The sequence below is a fragment of the Montipora foliosa genome, unplaced genomic scaffold (genome assembly GCF_036669935.1).
Source record: "Montipora foliosa isolate CH-2021 unplaced genomic scaffold, ASM3666993v2 scaffold_156, whole genome shotgun sequence".
In the NCBI taxonomy this organism is placed as follows: Eukaryota; Metazoa; Cnidaria; class Anthozoa; order Scleractinia; family Acroporidae; genus Montipora; species Montipora foliosa.
The window spans coordinates 1-23,055 of record NW_027179456.1 but is presented as its reverse complement, the minus strand read 5'-3'; the positions used below and the strand labels follow the sequence as shown (position 1 = coordinate 23,055).

Here is a 23,055-nt window from a genome sequence, read left to right as displayed (position 1 = left end):
GGTGTTCTAAGACTTGTTCCCCTACCCGCCGTAAGTTCCACGTTCATGGTTCATGTATAAACTAGAAAAAGGACCTTGGGGTGAGTCCCTAGTGGGTTGGTCTATGGTTAATAATATAACTGATGAAATGTTCCTCTCTCCACAGTCGCCCGCTCAAACTGCACAGTACCCTCTACTCAACAATGGAACTCTGGTCATGGATTCGACACCGCACCTTGGTCAGCGCAACATCGACCTTCAACAACAACAACAACAACAACAACAACACAACAACTGATGGAATGGTCAACAATGGTCAACAATGGTCAACAATGGTCAATTGGAAACTGTCACTCTACCACATTGGAACGCCTGGAAGTTCGTTTTATTGGAAAATCAAACTCTTGTGCTAACCGAAGATGCGAGAAATTCCAAAGAAACAGGCCTAATGGTCGCGCTTGCCTTAACGTTCCCAAAATAATTGGTTTCTCCGTTCTCTGTCAAGTTATGGCCGCCCCCGCGTATGCCCAATTCTCGGTGCAGAGGACAAGTTCTAAATTGAAATCGCGTTCGCTTGCCAGAGGCCTGACCGTGGAACATTGTTCAGCTGTCGTTTCAAGTTCACTTCTCAACTCTCGAGCCTTGCAAAGTTACTAAAGGAAAAGCGCGCAGCATCTTGGAGCCATTGCTCATGAACCTCACCCTCGCCTCTACGCCTCTGTCAAGTTTCAACTTCATAACGTTTACCTTGGCGCCTTACCGTAGAACTAAATGCTTCAGGTTAGCCAGTTGCAACCGCCAAAACTGCTCAAAACATGCTTTGTGATCAGAAAGCCGTAAATCGCCCTAGAAAAGGTCAAAGACCGATGTAAAACAAGCAAGGCATAGCTAAGACATGCAGGCATGACCACAGTAAAAAGGTTGAAAAGATATTAAAACCGAGCCCAGATATGCACATTTGAACTTGCGTCAAAGATCCAATATGGCGCCTAATTTATGCACACGTCATGCAACATTCAAACTCCGTCATCCAAAAAACGCCCAGATCTCCAACAAGCAAGTTGCGCGTGCATGTCTGTTGCTCGACGTCTGGCGTGAAGGCCGTAATCGATCTTTCTAACTATTTATAAACAACAGCGCATTGAAGCCAGCAATCTTTTAATGGTCAGCGGCAAAAAAGTACCGCCCTCTTATTTATACCGGCGTTGAGGAGAATTGTTTTTTAACGCGCGAACGGACTGGAGAACAGGCCACATTAGCGCGCCACAACATCGCGCGCGCACTTTCTCTCCTCCAACACCATTGGCTTGGCTTTTGTCTTTAAATAAAGGTCAGTTTTACCAGAGAAAGCCAATTTCTTATCTGCATGACTGAAACTATTGCAAAATCCATGAGCACACAGCAAACTCGCACTGACGCACGCCTGTCTCACTTCACACATCACGTCCAACACCATTGGCTTGGCTTTTGTCTTTAAATAAAGGTCATATTAACAGCGAGAAAGCCAATTTTCTTATCTGCAATGACTGAAACTATTGCAAAATCCATGAGCACACAGAAAACACGCACTGACGCACGCCTTTCTCCCATCAAACAACACGTCCAACACCATTGGCTTGGCTTTTGTCTTTAAATAAAGGTCAGTTTACCCAGAGAAAGCCAATTTCTTATCTGCAATGACTGAAACTATTGCAAAATCCATGAGCACACAGAAAACACGCACTGACGCACGCCTTTCTCCCATCAAACAACACGTCCAACACCATTGGCTTGGCTTTTGTCTTTAAATAAAGGTCAGTTTTACCCAGAGAAAGCCAATTTTCTTATCTGCAATGACTGAAACTATTGCAAAATCCATGAGCACACAGAAAACACGCACTGACGCACGCCTTTCTCCCATCAAACAACACGTCCAACACCATTGGCTTGGCTTTTGTCTTTAAATAAAGGTCAGTTTTACCCAGAGAAAGCCAATTTTCTTATCTGCAATGACTGAAACTATTGCAAAATCCATGAGCACACAGAAAACACGCACTGACGCACGCCTTTCTCCCATCAAACAACACGTCCAACACCATTGGCTTGGCTTTTGTCTTTAAATAAAGGTCAGTTTTACCCAGAGAAAGCCAATTTTCTTATCTGCAATGACTTGAAAAAATATATATATATATACATAAAACGAGAGTTGTTCTCAGGCTCTTTGCAATTGTCTAATTCAAGGATGCAAATAAACGGCTATGAACTTCAGTTGTTGGGCTAGCTCAGTGGTAAACAGAGTGAATGGTAACGCAGAGGTTGCAGGTTCGAGTCCCAGGCCAGAGTAAACGATTTCTTTTTTCGCATTAACTTCGGCAAGAAACTACTTGAAATCTTGTAACTAAAGGTGTAAAGCATTGCACTGGATTGCGTAGTTGTGTGGTAACACCAACGCCTTGTGTTCCCGAGGTCCGAGGTTCAAATCCCAGTGAAGACGGGGGTTTTTTTCATTTGTTTTCCAGGCTGCTAGGCAAGCAAGTTCATTAAGAACGTTAACAAATCGGCTAATTTTCCAGGGTGTTCAGATAGCTCAGTGGATAGAGCAATGTCCCAAATAAATCCAGGTGTTCTAGATGTTCACCTACCCCGCCGTAGGTTCACGTTCATGGTTCATGTTAACTAGAAAAAGGGACCTTGGGGTGGCCCTAGTGGGTTGGTCTATGGTTAATAATTAACTGATGAAATGTTCCTCTCTCCACAGTCGCCCGCTCAAACTGCACAGTACCCTCTACTCAACAATGGAACTCTGGTCATGGATTCGACACCGCACCTTGGTCAGCGCAACATCGACCTTCAACAACAACAACAACAACAACAACAACAACTGATGGAATGGTCAACAATGGTCAACAATGGTCAACAATGGTCAATTGGAAACTGTCACTCTACCACATTGGAACGCCTGGAAGTTCGTTTTATTGGAAAATCAAACTCTTGTGCTAACCGAAGATGCGAGAAATTTCCAAAGAAACAGGCCTAATGGTCGCGCTTGCCTTAACGTTCCCAAAATAATTGGTTTCTCCGTTCTCTGTCAAGTTATGGCCGCCCCCGCGTATGCCCAATTCTCGGTGCAGAGGACAAGTTCTAAATTGAAATCGCGTTCGCTTGCCAGAGGCCTGACCGTGGAACATTGTTCAGCTGTCGTTTCAAGTTCACTTCTCAACTCTCGAGCCTTGCAAAGTTACTAAAGGAAAAGCGCGCAGCATCTTGGAGCCATTGCTCATGAACCTCACCCTCGCCTCTACGCCTCTGTCAAGTTTCAACTTCATAACGTTTACCTTGGCGCCTTACCGTAGAACTAAATGCTTCAGGTTAGCCAGTTGCAACCGCCAAAACTGCTCAAAACATGCTTGTGATCAGAAAGCCGTAAATCGCCCTAGAAAAGGTCAAAGACCGATGTAAAACAAGCAAGGCATAGCTAAGACATGCAGGCATGACCACAGTAAAAAGGTTGAAAAGATATTAAAACCGAGCCCAGATATGCACATTTGAACTTGCGTCAAAGATCCAATATGGCGCCTAATTTATGCACACGTCATGCAACATTCAAACTCCGTCATCCAAAAAACGCCCAGATCTCCAACAAGCAAGTTGCGCGTGCATGTCTGTTGCTCGACGTCTGGCGTGAAGGCCGTAATCGATCTTTCTAACTATTTATAAACAACAGCGCATTGAAGCCAGCAATCTTTTAATGGTCAGCGGCAAAAAAGTACCGCCCTCTTATTTATACCGGCGTTGAGGAGAATTTGTTTTTAACGCGCGAACGGACTGGAGAACAGGCCACATTAGCGCGCCACAACATCGCGCGCGCACTTTCTCTCCTCCAACACCATTGGCTTGGCTTTTGTCTTTAAATAAAGGTCAGTTTTACCCAGAGAAAGCCAATTTTCTTATCTGCAATGACTGAAACTATTGCAAAATCCATGAGCACACAGAAAACACGCACTGACGCACGCCTTTCTCCACTCAAACAACACGTCCAACACCATTGGCTTGGCTTTTGTCTTTAAATAAAGGTCAGTTTTACCCAGAGAAAGCCAATTTTCTTATCTGCAATGACTGAAACTATTGCAAAATCCATGAGCACACAGAAAACACGCACTGACGCACGCCTTTCTCCACTCAAACAACACGTCCAACACCATTGGCTTGGCTTTTGTCTTTAAATAAAGGTCAGTTTTACCCAGAGAAAGCCAATTTTCTTATCTGCAATGACTGAAACTATTGCAAAATCCATGAGCACACAGAAAACACGCACTGACGCACGCCTTTCTCCCATCAAACAACACGTCCAACACCATTGGCTTGGCTTTTGTCTTTAAATAAAGGTCAGTTTTACCCAGAGAAAGCCAATTTTCTTATCTGCAATGACTTGAAAAAATATATATATATATACATAAAACGAGAGTTGTTCTCAGGCTCTTTGCAATTGTCTAATTCAAGGATGCAAATAAACGGCTATGAACTTCAGTTGTTGGGCTAGCTCAGTGGTAAACAGAGTGAATGGTAACGCAGAGGTTGCAGGTTCGAGTCCCAGGCCAGAGTAAACGATTTCTTTTTTTCGCATTAACTTCGGCAAGAAACTACTTGAAATCTTGTAACTAAAGGTGTAAAGCATTGCACTGGATTGCGTAGTTGTGTGGTAACACCAACGCCTTGTGTTCCCGAGGTCCGAGGTTCAAATCCCAGTGAAGACGGGGGTTTTTTTCATTTGTTTTCCAGGCTGCTAGGCAAGCAAGTTCATTAAGAACGTTAACAAATCGGCTAATTTTCCAGGGTGTTCAGATAGCTCAGTGGATAGAGCAATGTCCCAAATAAATCCAGGTGTTCTAGATGTTCACCTACCCCGCCGTAGGTTCACGTTCATGGTTCATGTTAACTAGAAAAAGGGACCTTGGGGTGGCCCTAGTGGGTTGGTCTATGGTTAATAATTAACTGATGAAATGTTCCTCTCTCCACAGTCGCCCGCTCAAACTGCACAGTACCCTCTACTCAACAATGGAACTCTGGTCATGGATTCGACACCGCACCTTGGTCAGCGCAACATCGACCTTCAACAACAACAACAACAACAACAACAACAACAACAACTGATGGAATGGTCAACAATGGTCAACAATGGTCAACAATGGTCAATTGGAAACTGTCACTCTACCACATTGGAACGCCTGGAAGTTCGTTTTATTGGAAAATCAAACTCTTGTGCTAACCGAAGATGCGAGAAATTTCCAAAGAAACAGGCCTAATGGTCGCGCTTGCCTTAACGTTCCCAAAATAATTGGTTTCTCCGTTCTCTGTCAAGTTATGGCCGCCCCCGCGTATGCCCAATTCTCGGTGCAGAGGACAAGTTCTAAATTGAAATCGCGTTCGCTTGCCAGAGGCCTGACCGTGGAACATTGTTCAGCTGTCGTTTCAAGTTCACTTCTCAACTCTCGAGCCTTGCAAAGTTACTAAAGGAAAAGCGCGCAGCATCTTGGAGCCATTGCTCATGAACCTCACCCTCGCCTCTACGCCTCTGTCAAGTTTCAACTTCATAACGTTTACCTTGGCGCCTTACCGTAGAACTAAATGCTTCAGGTTAGCCAGTTGCAACCGCCAAAACTGCTCAAAAACATGCTTGTGATCAGAAAGCCGTAAATCGCCCTAGAAAAGGTCAAAGACCGATGTAAAACAAGCAAGGCATAGCTAAGACATGCAGGCATGACCACAGTAAAAAGGTTGAAAAGATATTAAAACCGAGCCCAGATATGCACATTTGAACTTGCGTCAAAGATCCAATATGGCGCCTAATTTATGCACACGTCATGCAACATTCAAACTCCGTCATCCAAAAAACGCCCAGATCTCCAACAAGCAAGTTGCGCGTGCATGTCTGTTGCTCGACGTCTGGCGTGAAGGCCGTAATCGATCTTTCTAACTATTTATAAACAACAGCGCATTGAAGCCAGCAATCTTTTAATGGTCAGCGGCAAAAAAGTACCGCCCTCTTATTTATACCGGCGTTGAGGAGAATTTGTTTTTAACGCGCGAACGGACTGGAGAACAGGCCACATTAGCGCGCCACAACATCGCGCGCGCACTTTCTCTCCTCCAACACCATTGGCTTGGCTTTTGTCTTTAAATAAAGGTCAGTTTTACCCAGAGAAAGCCAATTTTCTTATCTGCAATGACTGAAACTATTGCAAAATCCATGAGCACACAGAAAACACGCACTGACGCACGCCTTTCTCCACTCAAACAACACGTCCAACACCATTGGCTTGGCTTTTGTCTTTAAATAAAGGTCAGTTTTACCCAGAGAAAGCCAATTTTCTTATCTGCAATGACTGAAACTATTGCAAAATCCATGAGCACACAGAAAACACGCACTGACGCACGCCTTTCTCCACTCAAACAACACGTCCAACACCATTGGCTTGGCTTTTGTCTTTAAATAAAGGTCAGTTTTACCCAGAGAAAGCCAATTTTCTTATCTGCAATGACTGAAACTATTGCAAAATCCATGAGCACACAGAAAACACGCACTGACGCACGCCTTTCTCCCATCAAACAACACGTCCAACACCATTGGCTTGGCTTTTGTCTTTAAATAAAGGTCAGTTTTACCCAGAGAAAGCCAATTTTCTTATCTGCAATGACTTGAAAAAATATATATATATATACATAAAACGAGAGTTGTTCTCAGGCTCTTTGCAATTGTCTAATTCAAGGATGCAAATAAACGGCTATGAACTTCAGTTGTTGGGCTAGCTCAGTGGTAAACAGAGTGAATGGTAACGCAGAGGTTGCAGGTTCGAGTCCCAGGCCAGAGTAAACGATTTCTTTTTTTCGCATTAACTTCGGCAAGAAACTACTTGAAATCTTGTAACTAAAGGTGTAAAGCATTGCACTGGATTGCGTAGTTGTGTGGTAACACCAACGCCTTGTGTTCCCGAGGTCCGAGGTTCAAATCCCAGTGAAGACGGGGGTTTTTTTCATTTGTTTTCCAGGCTGCTAGGCAAGCAAGTTCATTAAGAACGTTAACAAATCGGCTAATTTTCCAGGGTGTTCAGATAGCTCAGTGGATAGAGCAATGTCCCAAATAAATCCAGGTGTTCTAGATGTTCACCTACCCCGCCGTAGGTTCACGTTCATGGTTCATGTTAACTAGAAAAAGGGACCTTGGGGTGGCCCTAGTGGGTTGGTCTATGGTTAATAATTAACTGATGAAATGTTCCTCTCTCCACAGTCGCCCGCTCAAACTGCACAGTACCCTCTACTCAACAATGGAACTCTGGTCATGGATTCGACACCGCACCTTGGTCAGCGCAACATCGACCTTCAACAACAACAACAACAACAACAACAACAACAACAACTGATGGAATGGTCAACAATGGTCAACAATGGTCAACAATGGTCAATTGGAAACTGTCACTCTACCACATTGGAACGCCTGGAAGTTCGTTTTATTGGAAAATCAAACTCTTGTGCTAACCGAAGATGCGAGAAATTTCCAAAGAAACAGGCCTAATGGTCGCGCTTGCCTTAACGTTCCCAAAATAATTGGTTTCTCCGTTCTCTGTCAAGTTATGGCCGCCCCCGCGTATGCCCAATTCTCGGTGCAGAGGACAAGTTCTAAATTGAAATCGCGTTCGCTTGCCAGAGGCCTGACCGTGGAACATTGTTCAGCTGTCGTTTCAAGTTCACTTCTCAACTCTCGAGCCTTGCAAAGTTACTAAAGGAAAAGCGCGCAGCATCTTGGAGCCATTGCTCATGAACCTCACCCTCGCCTCTACGCCTCTGTCAAGTTTCAACTTCATAACGTTTACCTTGGCGCCTTACCGTAGAACTAAATGCTTCAGGTTAGCCAGTTGCAACCGCCAAAACTGCTCAAAAACATGCTTGTGATCAGAAAGCCGTAAATCGCCCTAGAAAAGGTCAAAGACCGATGTAAAACAAGCAAGGCATAGCTAAGACATGCAGGCATGACCACAGTAAAAAGGTTGAAAAGATATTAAAACCGAGCCCAGATATGCACATTTGAACTTGCGTCAAAGATCCAATATGGCGCCTAATTTATGCACACGTCATGCAACATTCAAACTCCGTCATCCAAAAAACGCCCAGATCTCCAACAAGCAAGTTGCGCGTGCATGTCTGTTGCTCGACGTCTGGCGTGAAGGCCGTAATCGATCTTTCTAACTATTTATAAACAACAGCGCATTGAAGCCAGCAATCTTTTAATGGTCAGCGGCAAAAAAGTACCGCCCTCTTATTTATACCGGCGTTGAGGAGAATTTGTTTTTAACGCGCGAACGGACTGGAGAACAGGCCACATTAGCGCGCCACAACATCGCGCGCGCACTTTCTCTCCTCCAACACCATTGGCTTGGCTTTTGTCTTTAAATAAAGGTCAGTTTTACCCAGAGAAAGCCAATTTTCTTATCTGCAATGACTGAAACTATTGCAAAATCCATGAGCACACAGAAAACACGCACTGACGCACGCCTTTCTCCACTCAAACAACACGTCCAACACCATTGGCTTGGCTTTTGTCTTTAAATAAAGGTCAGTTTTACCCAGAGAAAGCCAATTTTCTTATCTGCAATGACTGAAACTATTGCAAAATCCATGAGCACACAGAAAACACGCACTGACGCACGCCTTTCTCCCATCAAACAACACGTCCAACACCATTGGCTTGGCTTTTGTCTTTAAATAAAGGTCAGTTTTACCCAGAGAAAGCCAATTTTCTTATCTGCAATGACTGAAACTATTGCAAAATCCATGAGCACACAGAAAACACGCACTGACGCACGCCTTTCTCCACTCAAACAACACGTCCAACACCATTGGCTTGGCTTTTGTCTTTAAATAAAGGTCAGTTTTACCCAGAGAAAGCCAATTTTCTTATCTGCAATGACTGAAACTATTGCAAAATCCATGAGCACACAGAAAACACGCACTGACGCACGCCTTTCTCCCATCAAACAACACGTCCAACACCATTGGCTTGGCTTTTGTCTTTAAATAAAGGTCAGTTTTACCCAGAGAAAGCCAATTTTCTTATCTGCAATGACTGAAACTATTGCAAAATCCATGAGCACACAGAAAACACGCACTGACGCACGCCTTTCTCCCATCAAACAACACGTCCAACACCATTGGCTTGGCTTTTGTCTTTAAATAAAGGTCAGTTTTACCCAGAGAAAGCCAATTTTCTTATCTGCAATGACTTGAAAAAATATATATATATACATAAAACGAGAGTTGTTCTCAGGCTCTTTGCAATTGTCTAATTCAAGGATGCAAATAAACGGCTATGAACTTCAGTTGTTGGGCTAGCTCAGTGGTAAACAGAGTGAATGGTAACGCAGAGGTTGCAGGTTCGAGTCCCAGGCCAGAGTAAACGATTTCTTTTTTTCGCATTAACTTCGGCAAGAAACTACTTGAAATCTTGTAACTAAAGGTGTAAAGCATTGCACTGGATTGCGTAGTTGTGTGGTAACACCAACGCCTTGTGTTCCCGAGGTCCGAGGTTCAAATCCCAGTGAAGACGGGGGTTTTTTTCATTTGTTTTCCAGGCTGCTAGGCAAGCAAGTTCATTAAGAACGTTAACAAATCGGCTAATTTTCCAGGGTGTTCAGATAGCTCAGTGGATAGAGCAATGTCCCAAATAAATCCAGGTGTTCTAGATGTTCACCTACCCCGCCGTAGGTTCACGTTCATGGTTCATGTTAACTAGAAAAAGGGACCTTGGGGTGGCCCTAGTGGGTTGGTCTATGGTTAATAATTAACTGATGAAATGTTCCTCTCTCCACAGTCGCCCGCTCAAACTGCACAGTACCCTCTACTCAACAATGGAACTCTGGTCATGGATTCGACACCGCACCTTGGTCAGCGCAACATCGACCTTCAACAACAACAACAACAACAACAACAACAACAACAACTGATGGAATGGTCAACAATGGTCAACAATGGTCAATTGGAAACTGTCACTCTACCACATTGGAACGCCTGGAAGTTCGTTTTATTGGAAAATCAAACTCTTGTGCTAACCGAAGATGCGAGAAATTTCCAAAGAAACAGGCCTAATGGTCGCGCTTGCCTTAACGTTCCCAAAATAATTGGTTTCTCCGTTCTCTGTCAAGTTATGGCCGCCCCCGCGTATGCCCAATTCTCGGTGCAGAGGACAAGTTCTAAATTGAAATCGCGTTCGCTTGCCAGAGGCCTGACCGTGGAACATTGTTCAGCTGTCGTTTCAAGTTCACTTCTCAACTCTCGAGCCTTGCAAAGTTACTAAAGGAAAAGCGCGCAGCATCTTGGAGCCATTGCTCATGAACCTCACCCTCGCCTCTACGCCTCTGTCAAGTTTCAACTTCATAACGTTTACCTTGGCGCCTTACCGTAGAACTAAATGCTTCAGGTTAGCCAGTTGCAACCGCCAAAACTGCTCAAAAACATGCTTGTGATCAGAAAGCCGTAAATCGCCCTAGAAAAGGTCAAAGACCGATGTAAAACAAGCAAGGCATAGCTAAGACATGCAGGCATGACCACAGTAAAAAGGTTGAAAAGATATTAAAACCGAGCCCAGATATGCACATTTGAACTTGCGTCAAAGATCCAATATGGCGCCTAATTTATGCACACGTCATGCAACATTCAAACTCCGTCATCCAAAAAACGCCCAGATCTCCAACAAGCAAGTTGCGCGTGCATGTCTGTTGCTCGACGTCTGGCGTGAAGGCCGTAATCGATCTTTCTAACTATTTATAAACAACAGCGCATTGAAGCCAGCAATCTTTTAATGGTCAGCGGCAAAAAAGTACCGCCCTCTTATTTATACCGGCGTTGAGGAGAATTTGTTTTTAACGCGCGAACGGACTGGAGAACAGGCCACATTAGCGCGCCACAACATCGCGCGCGCACTTTCTCTCCTCCAACACCATTGGCTTGGCTTTTGTCTTTAAATAAAGGTCAGTTTTACCCAGAGAAAGCCAATTTTCTTATCTGCAATGACTGAAACTATTGCAAAATCCATGAGCACACAGAAAACACGCACTGACGCACGCCTTTCTCCCATCAAACAACACGTCCAACACCATTGGCTTGGCTTTTGTCTTTAAATAAAGGTCAGTTTTACCCAGAGAAAGCCAATTTTCTTATCTGCAATGACTGAAACTATTGCAAAATCCATGAGCACACAGAAAACACGCACTGACGCACGCCTTTCTCCCATCAAACAACACGTCCAACACCATTGGCTTGGCTTTTGTCTTTAAATAAAGGTCAGTTTTACCCAGAGAAAGCCAATTTTCTTATCTGCAATGACTGAAACTATTGCAAAATCCATGAGCACACAGAAAACACGCACTGACGCACGCCTTTCTCCCATCAAACAACACGTCCAACACCATTGGCTTGGCTTTTGTCTTTAAATAAAGGTCAGTTTTACCCAGAGAAAGCCAATTTTCTTATCTGCAATGACTGAAACTATTGCAAAATCCATGAGCACACAGAAAACACGCACTGACGCACGCCTTTCTCCCATCAAACAACACGTCCAACACCATTGGCTTGGCTTTTGTCTTTAAATAAAGGTCAGTTTTACCCAGAGAAAGCCAATTTTCTTATCTGCAATGACTGAAACTATTGCAAAATCCATGAGCACACAGAAAACACGCACTGACGCACGCCTTTCTCCCATCAAACAACACGTCCAACACCATTGGCTTGGCTTTTGTCTTTAAATAAAGGTCAGTTTTACCCAGAGAAAGCCAATTTTCTTATCTGCAATGACTTGAAAAAATATATATATATATACATAAAACGAGAGTTGTTCTCAGGCTCTTTGCAATTGTCTAATTCAAGGATGCAAATAAACGGCTATGAACTTCAGTTGTTGGGCTAGCTCAGTGGTAAACAGAGTGAATGGTAACGCAGAGGTTGCAGGTTCGAGTCCCAGGCCAGAGTAAACGATTTCTTTTTTTCGCATTAACTTCGGCAAGAAACTACTTGAAATCTTGTAACTAAAGGTGTAAAGCATTGCACTGGATTGCGTAGTTGTGTGGTAACACCAACGCCTTGTGTTCCCGAGGTCCGAGGTTCAAATCCCAGTGAAGACGGGGGTTTTTTTCATTTGTTTTCCAGGCTGCTAGGCAAGCAAGTTCATTAAGAACGTTAACAAATCGGCTAATTTTCCAGGGTGTTCAGATAGCTCAGTGGATAGAGCAATGTCCCAAATAAATCCAGGTGTTCTAGATGTTCACCTACCCCGCCGTAGGTTCACGTTCATGGTTCATGTTAACTAGAAAAAGGGACCTTGGGGTGGCCCTAGTGGGTTGGTCTATGGTTAATAATTAACTGATGAAATGTTCCTCTCTCCACAGTCGCCCGCTCAAACTGCACAGTACCCTCTACTCAACAATGGAACTCTGGTCATGGATTCGACACCGCACCTTGGTCAGCGCAACATCGACCTTCAACAACAACAACAACAACAACAACAACAACAACTGATGGAATGGTCAACAATGGTCAACAATGGTCAACAATGGTCAATTGGAAACTGTCACTCTACCACATTGGAACGCCTGGAAGTTCGTTTTATTGGAAAATCAAACTCTTGTGCTAACCGAAGATGCGAGAAATTTCCAAAGAAACAGGCCTAATGGTCGCGCTTGCCTTAACGTTCCCAAAATAATTGGTTTCTCCGTTCTCTGTCAAGTTATGGCCGCCCCCGCGTATGCCCAATTCTCGGTGCAGAGGACAAGTTCTAAATTGAAATCGCGTTCGCTTGCCAGAGGCCTGACCGTGGAACATTGTTCAGCTGTCGTTTCAAGTTCACTTCTCAACTCTCGAGCCTTGCAAAGTTACTAAAGGAAAAGCGCGCAGCATCTTGGAGCCATTGCTCATGAACCTCACCCTCGCCTCTACGCCTCTGTCAAGTTTCAACTTCATAACGTTTACCTTGGCGCCTTACCGTAGAACTAAATGCTTCAGGTTAGCCAGTTGCAACCGCCAAAACTGCTCAAAAACATGCTTGTGATCAGAAAGCCGTAAATCGCCCTAGAAAAGGTCAAAGACCGATGTAAAACAAGCAAGGCATAGCTAAGACATGCAGGCATGACCACAGTAAAAAGGTTGAAAAGATATTAAAACCGAGCCCAGATATGCACATTTGAACTTGCGTCAAAGATCCAATATGGCGCCTAATTTATGCACACGTCATGCAACATTCAAACTCCGTCATCCAAAAAACGCCCAGATCTCCAACAAGCAAGTTGCGCGTGCATGTCTGTTGCTCGACGTCTGGCGTGAAGGCCGTAATCGATCTTTCTAACTATTTATAAACAACAGCGCATTGAAGCCAGCAATCTTTTAATGGTCAGCGGCAAAAAAGTACCGCCCTCTTATTTATACCGGCGTTGAGGAGAATTTGTTTTTAACGCGCGAACGGACTGGAGAACAGGCCACATTAGCGCGCCACAACATCGCGCGCGCACTTTCTCTCCTCCAACACCATTGGCTTGGCTTTTGTCTTTAAATAAAGGTCAGTTTTACCCAGAGAAAGCCAATTTTCTTATCTGCAATGACTGAAACTATTGCAAAATCCATGAGCACACAGAAAACACGCACTGACGCACGCCTTTCTCCACTCAAACAACACGTCCAACACCATTGGCTTGGCTTTTGTCTTTAAATAAAGGTCAGTTTTACCCAGAGAAAGCCAATTTTCTTATCTGCAATGACTGAAACTATTGCAAAATCCATGAGCACACAGAAAACACGCACTGACGCACGCCTTTCTCCCATCAAACAACACGTCCAACACCATTGGCTTGGCTTTTGTCTTTAAATAAAGGTCAGTTTTACCCAGAGAAAGCCAATTTTCTTATCTGCAATGACTTGAAAAAATATATATATATATACATAAAACGAGAGTTGTTCTCAGGCTCTTTGCAATTGTCTAATTCAAGGATGCAAATAAACGGCTATGAACTTCAGTTGTTGGGCTAGCTCAGTGGTAAACAGAGTGAATGGTAACGCAGAGGTTGCAGGTTCGAGTCCCAGGCCAGAGTAAACGATTTCTTTTTTTCGCATTAACTTCGGCAAGAAACTACTTGAAATCTTGTAACTAAAGGTGTAAAGCATTGCACTGGATTGCGTAGTTGTGTGGTAACACCAACGCCTTGTGTTCCCGAGGTCCGAGGTTCAAATCCCAGTGAAGACGGGGGTTTTTTTCATTTGTTTTCCAGGCTGCTAGGCAAGCAAGTTCATTAAGAACGTTAACAAATCGGCTAATTTTCCAGGGTGTTCAGATAGCTCAGTGGATAGAGCAATGTCCCAAATAAATCCAGGTGTTCTAGATGTTCACCTACCCCGCCGTAGGTTCACGTTCATGGTTCATGTTAACTAGAAAAAGGGACCTTGGGGTGGCCCTAGTGGGTTGGTCTATGGTTAATAATTAACTGATGAAATGTTCCTCTCTCCACAGTCGCCCGCTCAAACTGCACAGTACCCTCTACTCAACAATGGAACTCTGGTCATGGATTCGACACCGCACCTTGGTCAGCGCAACATCGACCTTCAACAACAACAACAACAACAACAACAACAACAACAACTGATGGAATGGTCAACAATGGTCAACAATGGTCAACAATGGTCAATTGGAAACTGTCACTCTACCACATTGGAACGCCTGGAAGTTCGTTTTATTGGAAAATCAAACTCTTGTGCTAACCGAAGATGCGAGAAATTTCCAAAGAAACAGGCCTAATGGTCGCGCTTGCCTTAACGTTCCCAAAATAATTGGTTTCTCCGTTCTCTGTCAAGTTATGGCCGCCCCCGCGTATGCCCAATTCTCGGTGCAGAGGACAAGTTCTAAATTGAAATCGCGTTCGCTTGCCAGAGGCCTGACCGTGGAACATTGTTCAGCTGTCGTTTCAAGTTCACTTCTCAACTCTCGAGCCTTGCAAAGTTACTAAAGGAAAAGCGCGCAGCATCTTGGAGCCATTGCTCATGAACCTCACCCTCGCCTCTACGCCTCTGTCAAGTTTCAACTTCATAACGTTTACCTTGGCGCCTTACCGTAGAACTAAATGCTTCAGGTTAGCCAGTTGCAACCGCCAAAACTGCTCAAAAACATGCTTGTGATCAGAAAGCCGTAAATCGCCCTAGAAAAGGTCAAAGACCGATGTAAAACAAGCAAGGCATAGCTAAGACATGCAGGCATGACCACAGTAAAAAGGTTGAAAAGATATTAAAACCGAGCCCAGATATGCACATTTGAACTTGCGTCAAAGATCCAATATGGCGCCTAATTTATGCACACGTCATGCAACATTCAAACTCCGTCATCCAAAAAACGCCCAGATCTCCAACAAGCAAGTTGCGCGTGCATGTCTGTTGCTCGACGTCTGGCGTGAAGGCCGTAATCGATCTTTCTAACTATTTATAAACAACAGCGCATTGAAGCCAGCAATCTTTTAATGGTCAGCGGCAAAAAAGTACCGCCCTCTTATTTATACCGGCGTTGAGGAGAATTTGTTTTTAACGCGCGAACGGACTGGAGAACAGGCCACATTAGCGCGCCACAACATCGCGCGCGCACTTTCTCTCCTCCAACACCATTGGCTTGGCTTTTGTCTTTAAATAAAGGTCAGTTTTACCCAGAGAAAGCCAATTTTCTTATCTGCAATGACTGAAACTATTGCAAAATCCATGAGCACACAGAAAACACGCACTGACGCACGCCTTTCTCCACTCAAACAACACGTCCAACACCATTGGCTTGGCTTTTGTCTTTAAATAAAGGTCAGTTTTACCCAGAGAAAGCCAATTTTCTTATCTGCAATGACTGAAACTATTGCAAAATCCATGAGCACACAGAAAACACGCACTGACGCACGCCTTTCTCCCATCAAACAACACGTCCAACACCATTGGCTTGGCTTTTGTCTTTAAATAAAGGTCAGTTTTACCCAGAGAAAGCCAATTTTCTTATCTGCAATGACTGAAACTATTGCAAAATCCATGAGCACACAGAAAACACGCACTGACGCACGCCTTTCTCCACTCAAACAACACGTCCAACACCATTGGCTTGGCTTTTGTCTTTAAATAAAGGTCAGTTTTACCCAGAGAAAGCCAATTTTCTTATCTGCAATGACTGAAACTATTGCAAAATCCATGAGCACACAGAAAACACGCACTGACGCACGCCTTTCTCCCATCAAACAACACGTCCAACACCATTGGCTTGGCTTTTGTCTTTAAATAAAGGTCAGTTTTACCCAGAGAAAGCCAATTTTCTTATCTGCAATGACTGAAACTATTGCAAAATCCATGAGCACACAGAAAACACGCACTGACGCACGCCTTTCTCCCATCAAACAACACGTCCAACACCATTGGCTTGGCTTTTGTCTTTAAATAAAGGTCAGTTTTACCCAGAGAAAGCCAATTTTCTTATCTGCAATGACTTGAAAAAATATATATATATATACATAAAACGAGAGTTGTTCTCAGGCTCTTTGCAATTGTCTAATTCAAGGATGCAAATAAACGGCTATGAACTTCAGTTGTTGGGCTAGCTCAGTGGTAAACAGAGTGAATGGTAACGCAGAGGTTGCAGGTTCGAGTCCCAGGCCAGAGTAAACGATTTCTTTTTTTCGCATTAACTTCGGCAAGAAACTACTTGAAATCTTGTAACTAAAGGTGTAAAGCATTGCACTGGATTGCGTAGTTGTGTGGTAACACCAACGCCTTGTGTTCCCGAGGTCCGAGGTTCAAATCCCAGTGAAGACGGGGGTTTTTTTCATTTGTTTTCCAGGCTGCTAGGCAAGCAAGTTCATTAAGAACGTTAACAAATCGGCTAATTTTCCAGGGTGTTCAGATAGCTCAGTGGATAGAGCAATGTCCCAAATAAATCCAGGTGTTCTAGATGTTCACCTACCCCGCCGTAGGTTCACGTTCATGGTTCATGTTAACTAGAAAAAGGGACCTTGGGGTGGCCCTAGTGGGTTGGTCTATGGTTAATAATTAACTGATGAAATGTTCCTCTCTCCACAGTCGCCCGCTCAAACTGCACAGTACCCTCTACTCAACAATGGAACTCTGGTCATGGATTCGACACCGCACCTTGGTCAGCGCAACATCGACCTTCAACAACAACAACAACAACAACAACAACAACTGATGGAATGGTCAACAATGGTCAACAATGGTCAACAATGGTCAATTGGAAACTGTCACTCTACCACATTGGAACGCCTGGAAGTTCGTTTTATTGGAAAATCAAACTCTTGTGCTAACCGAAGATGCGAGAAATTTCCAAAGAAACAGGCCTAATGGTCGCGCTTGCCTTAACGTTCCCAAAATAATTGGTTTCTCCGTTCTCTGTCAAGTTATGGCCGCCCCCGCGTATGCCCAATTCTCGGTGCAGAGGACAAGTTCTAAATTGAAATCGCGTTCGCTTGCCAGAGGCCTGACCGTGGAACATTGTTCAGCTGTCGTTTCAAGTTCACTTCTCAACTCTCGAGCCTTGCAAAGTTACTAAAGGAAAAGCGCGCAGCATCTTGGAGCCATTGCTCATGAACCTCACCCTCGCCTCTACGCCTCTGTCAAGTTTCAACTTCATAACGTTTACCTTGGCGCCTTACCGTAGAACTAAATGCTTCAGGTTAGCCAGTTGCAACCGCCAAAACTGCTCAAAAACATGCTTGTGATCAGAAAGCCGTAAATCGCCCTAGAAAAGGTCAAAGACCGATGTAAAACAAGCAAGGCATAGCTAAGACATGCAGGCATGACCACAGTAAAAAGGTTGAAAAGATATTAAAACCGAGCCCAGATATGCACATTTGAACTTGCGTCAAAGATCCAATATGGCGCCTAATTTATGCACACGTCATGCAACATTCAAACTCCGTCATCCAAAAAACGCCCAGATCTCCAACAAGCAAGTTGCGCGTGCATGTCTGTTGCTCGACGTCTGGCGTGAAGGCCGTAATCGATCTTTCTAACTATTTATAAACAACAGCGCATTGAAGCCAGCAATCTTTTAATGGTCAGCGGCAAAAAAGTACCGCCCTCTTATTTATACCGGCGTTGAGGAGAATTTGTTTTTAACGCGCGAACGGACTGGAGAACAGGCCACATTAGCGCGCCACAACATCGCGCGCGCACTTTCTCTCCTCCAACACCATTGGCTTGGCTTTTGTCTTTAAATAAAGGTCAGTTTTACCCAGAGAAAGCCAATTTTCTTATCTGCAATGACTGAAACTATTGCAAAATCCATGAGCACACAGAAAACACGCACTGACGCACGCCTTTCTCCACTCAAACAACACGTCCAACACCATTGGCTTGGCTTTTGTCTTTAAATAAAGGTCAGTTTTACCCAGAGAAAGCCAATTTTCTTATCTGCAATGACTGAAACTATTGCAAAATCCATGAGCACACAGAAAACACGCACTGACGCACGCCTTTCTCCCATCAAACAACACGTCCAACACCATTGGCTTGGCTTTTGTCTTTAAATAAAGGTCAGTTTTACCCAGAGAAAGCCAATTTTCTTATCTGCAATGACTGAAACTATTGCAAAATCCATGAGCACACAGAAAACACGCACTGACGCACGCCTTTCTCCACTCAAACAACACGTCCAACACCATTGGCTTGGCTTTTGTCTTTAAATAAAGGTCAGTTTTACCCAGAGAAAGCCAATTTTCTTATCTGCAATGACTGAAACTATTGCAAAATCCATGAGCACACAGAAAACACGCACTGACGCACGCCTTTCTCCCATCAAACAACACGTCCAACACCATTGGCTTGGCTTTTGTCTTTAAATAAAGGTCAGTTTTACCCAGAGAAAGCCAATTTTCTTATCTGCAATGACTGAAACTATTGCAAAATCCATGAGCACACAGAAAACACGCACTGACGCACGCCTTTCTCCCATCAAACAACACGTCCAACACCATTGGCTTGGCTTTTGTCTTTAAATAAAGGTCAGTTTTACCCAGAGAAAGCCAATTTTCTTATCTGCAATGACTTGAAAAAATATATATATATATACATAAAACGAGAGTTGTTCTCAGGCTCTTTGCAATTGTCTAATTCAAGGATGCAAATAAACGGCTATGAACTTCAGTTGTTGGGCTAGCTCAGTGGTAAACAGAGTGAATGGTAACGCAGAGGTTGCAGGTTCGAGTCCCAGGCCAGAGTAAACGATTTCTTTTTTTCGCATTAACTTCGGCAAGAAACTACTTGAAATCTTGTAACTAAAGGTGTAAAGCATTGCACTGGATTGCGTAGTTGTGTGGTAACACCAACGCCTTGTGTTCCCGAGGTCCGAGGTTCAAATCCCAGTGAAGACGGGGGTTTTTTTCATTTGTTTTCCAGGCTGCTAGGCAAGCAAGTTCATTAAGAACGTTAACAAATCGGCTAATTTTCCAGGGTGTTCAGATAGCTCAGTGGATAGAGCAATGTCCCAAATAAATCCAGGTGTTCTAGATGTTCACCTACCCCGCCGTAGGTTCACGTTCATGGTTCATGTTAACTAGAAAAAGGGACCTTGGGGTGGCCCTAGTGGGTTGGTCTATGGTTAATAATTAACTGATGAAATGTTCCTCTCTCCACAGTCGCCCGCTCAAACTGCACAGTACCCTCTACTCAACAATGGAACTCTGGTCATGGATTCGACACCGCACCTTGGTCAGCGCAACATCGACCTTCAACAACAACAACAACAACAACAACAACAACAACAACTGATGGAATGGTCAACAATGGTCAACAATGGTCAACAATGGTCAATTGGAAACTGTCACTCTACCACATTGGAACGCCTGGAAGTTCGTTTTATTGGAAAATCAAACTCTTGTGCTAACCGAAGATGCGAGAAATTTCCAAAGAAACAGGCCTAATGGTCGCGCTTGCCTTAACGTTCCCAAAATAATTGGTTTCTCCGTTCTCTGTCAAGTTATGGCCGCCCCCGCGTATGCCCAATTCTCGGTGCAGAGGACAAGTTCTAAATTGAAATCGCGTTCGCTTGCCAGAGGCCTGACCGTGGAACATTGTTCAGCTGTCGTTTCAAGTTCACTTCTCAACTCTCGAGCCTTGCAAAGTTACTAAAGGAAAAGCGCGCAGCATCTTGGAGCCATTGCTCATGAACCTCACCCTCGCCTCTACGCCTCTGTCAAGTTTCAACTTCATAACGTTTACCTTGGCGCCTTACCGTAGAACTAAATGCTTCAGGTTAGCCAGTTGCAACCGCCAAAACTGCTCAAAAACATGCTTGTGATCAGAAAGCCGTAAATCGCCCTAGAAAAGGTCAAAGACCGATGAAAAACAAGCAAGGCATAGCTAAGACATGCAGGCATGACCACAGTAAAAAGGTTGAAAAGATATTAAAACCGAGCCCAGATATGCACATTTGAACTTGCGTCAAAGATCCAATATGGCGCCTAATTTATGCACACGTCATGCAACATTCAAACTCCGTCATCCAAAAAACGCCCAGATCTCCAACAAGCAAGTTGCGCGTGCATGTCTGTTGCTCGACGTCTGGCGTGAAGGCCGTAATCGATCTTTCTAACTATTTATAAACAACAGCGCATTGAAGCCAGCAATCTTTTAATGGTCAGCGGCAAAAAAGTACCGCCCTCTTATTTATACCGGCGTTGAGGAGAATTTGTTTTTAACGCGCGAACGGACTGGAGAACAGGCCACATTAGCGCGCCACAACATCGCGCGCGCACTTTCTCTCCTCCAACACCATTGGCTTGGCTTTTGTCTTTAAATAAAGGTCAGTTTTACCCAGAGAAAGCCAATTTTCTTATCTGCAATGACTGAAACTATTGCAAAATCCATGAGCACACAGAAAACACGCACTGACGCACGCCTTTCTCCCATCAAACAACACGTCCAACACCATTGGCTTGGCTTTTGTCTTTAAATAAAGGTCAGTTTTACCCAGAGAAAGCCAATTTTCTTATCTGCAATGACTGAAACTATTGCAAAATCCATGAGCACACAGAAAACACGCACTGACGCACGCCTTTCTCCCATCAAACAACACGTCCAACACCATTGGCTTGGCTTTTGTCTTTAAATAAAGGTCAGTTTTACCCAGAGAAAGCCAATTTTCTTATCTGCAATGACTGAAACTATTGCAAAATCCATGAGCACACAGAAAACACGCACTGACGCACGCCTTTCTCCCATCAAACAACACGTCCAACACCATTGGCTTGGCTTTTGTCTTTAAATAAAGGTCAGTTTTACCCAGAGAAAGCCAATTTTCTTATCTGCAATGACTGAAACTATTGCAAAATCCATGAGCACACAGAAAACACGCACTGACGCACGCCTTTCTCCCATCAAACAACACGTCCAACACCATTGGCTTGGCTTTTGTCTTTAAATAAAGGTCAGTTTTACCCAGAGAAAGCCAATTTTCTTATCTGCAATGACTGAAACTATTGCAAAATCCATGAGCACACAGAAAACACGCACTGACGCACGCCTTTCTCCCATCAAACAACACGTCCAACACCATTGGCTTGGCTTTTGTCTTTAAATAAAGGTCAGTTTTACCCAGAGAAAGCCAATTTTCTTATCTGCAATGACTTGAAAAAATATAAAAATATATACATAAAACGAGAGTTGTTCTCAGGCTCTTTGCAATTGTCTAATTCAAGGATGCAAATAAACGGCTATGAACTTCAGTTGTTGGGCTAGCTCAGTGGTAAACAGAGTGAATGGTAACGCAGAGGTTGCAGGTTCGAGTCCCAGGCCAGAGTAAACGATTTCTTTTTTTCGCATTAACTTCGGCAAGAAACTACTTGAAATCTTGTAACTAAAGGTTTAAAGCATTGCACTGGATTGCGTAGTTGTGTGGTAACACCAACGCCTTGTGTTCCCGAGGTCCGAGGTTCAAATCCCAGTGAAGACGGGGGTTTTTTTCATTTGTTTTCCAGGCTGCTAGGCAAGCAAGTTCATTAAGAACGTTAACAAATCGGCTAATTTTCCAGGGTGTTCAGATAGCTCAGTGGATAGAGCAATGTCCCAAATAAATCCAGGTGTTCTAGATGTTCACCTACCCCGCCGTAGGTTCACGTTCATGGTTCATGTTAACTAGAAAAAGGGACCTTGGGGTGGCCCTAGTGGGTTGGTCTATGGTTAATAATTAACTGATGAAATGGTTCTCTCTCCACAGTCGCCCGCTCAAACTGCACAGTACCCTCTACTCAACAATGGAACTCTGGTCATGGATTCGACACCGCACCTTGGTCAGCGCAACATCGACCTTCAACAACAACCAACAACAACAACAACAACAACAACTGATGGAATGGTCAACAATGGTCAACAATGGTCAACAATGGTCAATTGGAAACTGTCACTCTACCACATTGGAACGCCTGGAAGTTCGTTTTATTGGAAAATCAAACTCTTGTGCTAACCGAAGATGCGAGAAATTTCCAAAGAAACAGGCCTAATGGTCGCGCTTGCCTTAACGTTCCCAAAATAATTGGTTTTCTCCGTTCTCTGTCAAGTTATGGCCGCCCCCGCGTATGCCCATTCTCGGTGCAGAGGACAAGTTCTAAATTGAAATCGCGTTCGCTTGCCATAGGCCTGACCGTGTGGAACATTGTTCAGCTGTCGTTTCAACAGGGTTGCCACTTCCTCAACTCTCGAGCCTTGCAAAGTTACTAAAGTAAAATCGCGCAGCATCTTGGAGCCAAGTGCTCAATTGACCTTCACCCTCGCCTCTACGCCTCTGTCAAGTTCCAACTTCATAACGGTTACCCTTGGCGCCTTCCCGTAGAACTAAATGCTGTCAGGTTAGCCAGGTTGCAAAACCGCCAAAACTGCTCAAAAAACATGCTTTTGATCAGAAAGCCGTCAATCGCCCTAGGATAATCAAGGTCAAAGACCGATGTAAAACAAGCAAGTCAGCTATGCTAAGACATGCAGGCATGACCACAGTAAAAAGGTTGAAAAGAGTATTAAACACCGAGCCCCAGATATGCACATTTGAAC

General features: G+C 44.0%; 1 long non-coding RNA gene across 1 annotated transcript; it reads right to left on the bottom strand.

Annotated features, from left to right (window-relative positions):
• Window positions 1-5,571: 5,571 nt before the first annotated feature.
• On the bottom strand, window positions 5,572-20,332 carry LOC137986181 (uncharacterized). Its single transcript, XR_011119615.1, has 7 exons — window positions 20,246-20,332; window positions 17,667-17,752; window positions 15,094-15,179; window positions 12,983-13,068; window positions 10,407-10,492; window positions 7,840-7,925; window positions 5,572-5,658 (listed from the first exon to the last, which is right to left on the bottom strand). It is a non-coding gene; the product is annotated as an uncharacterized lncRNA (long non-coding RNA).
• Between the last annotated feature and the right edge of the window lie 2,723 nt (window positions 20,333-23,055).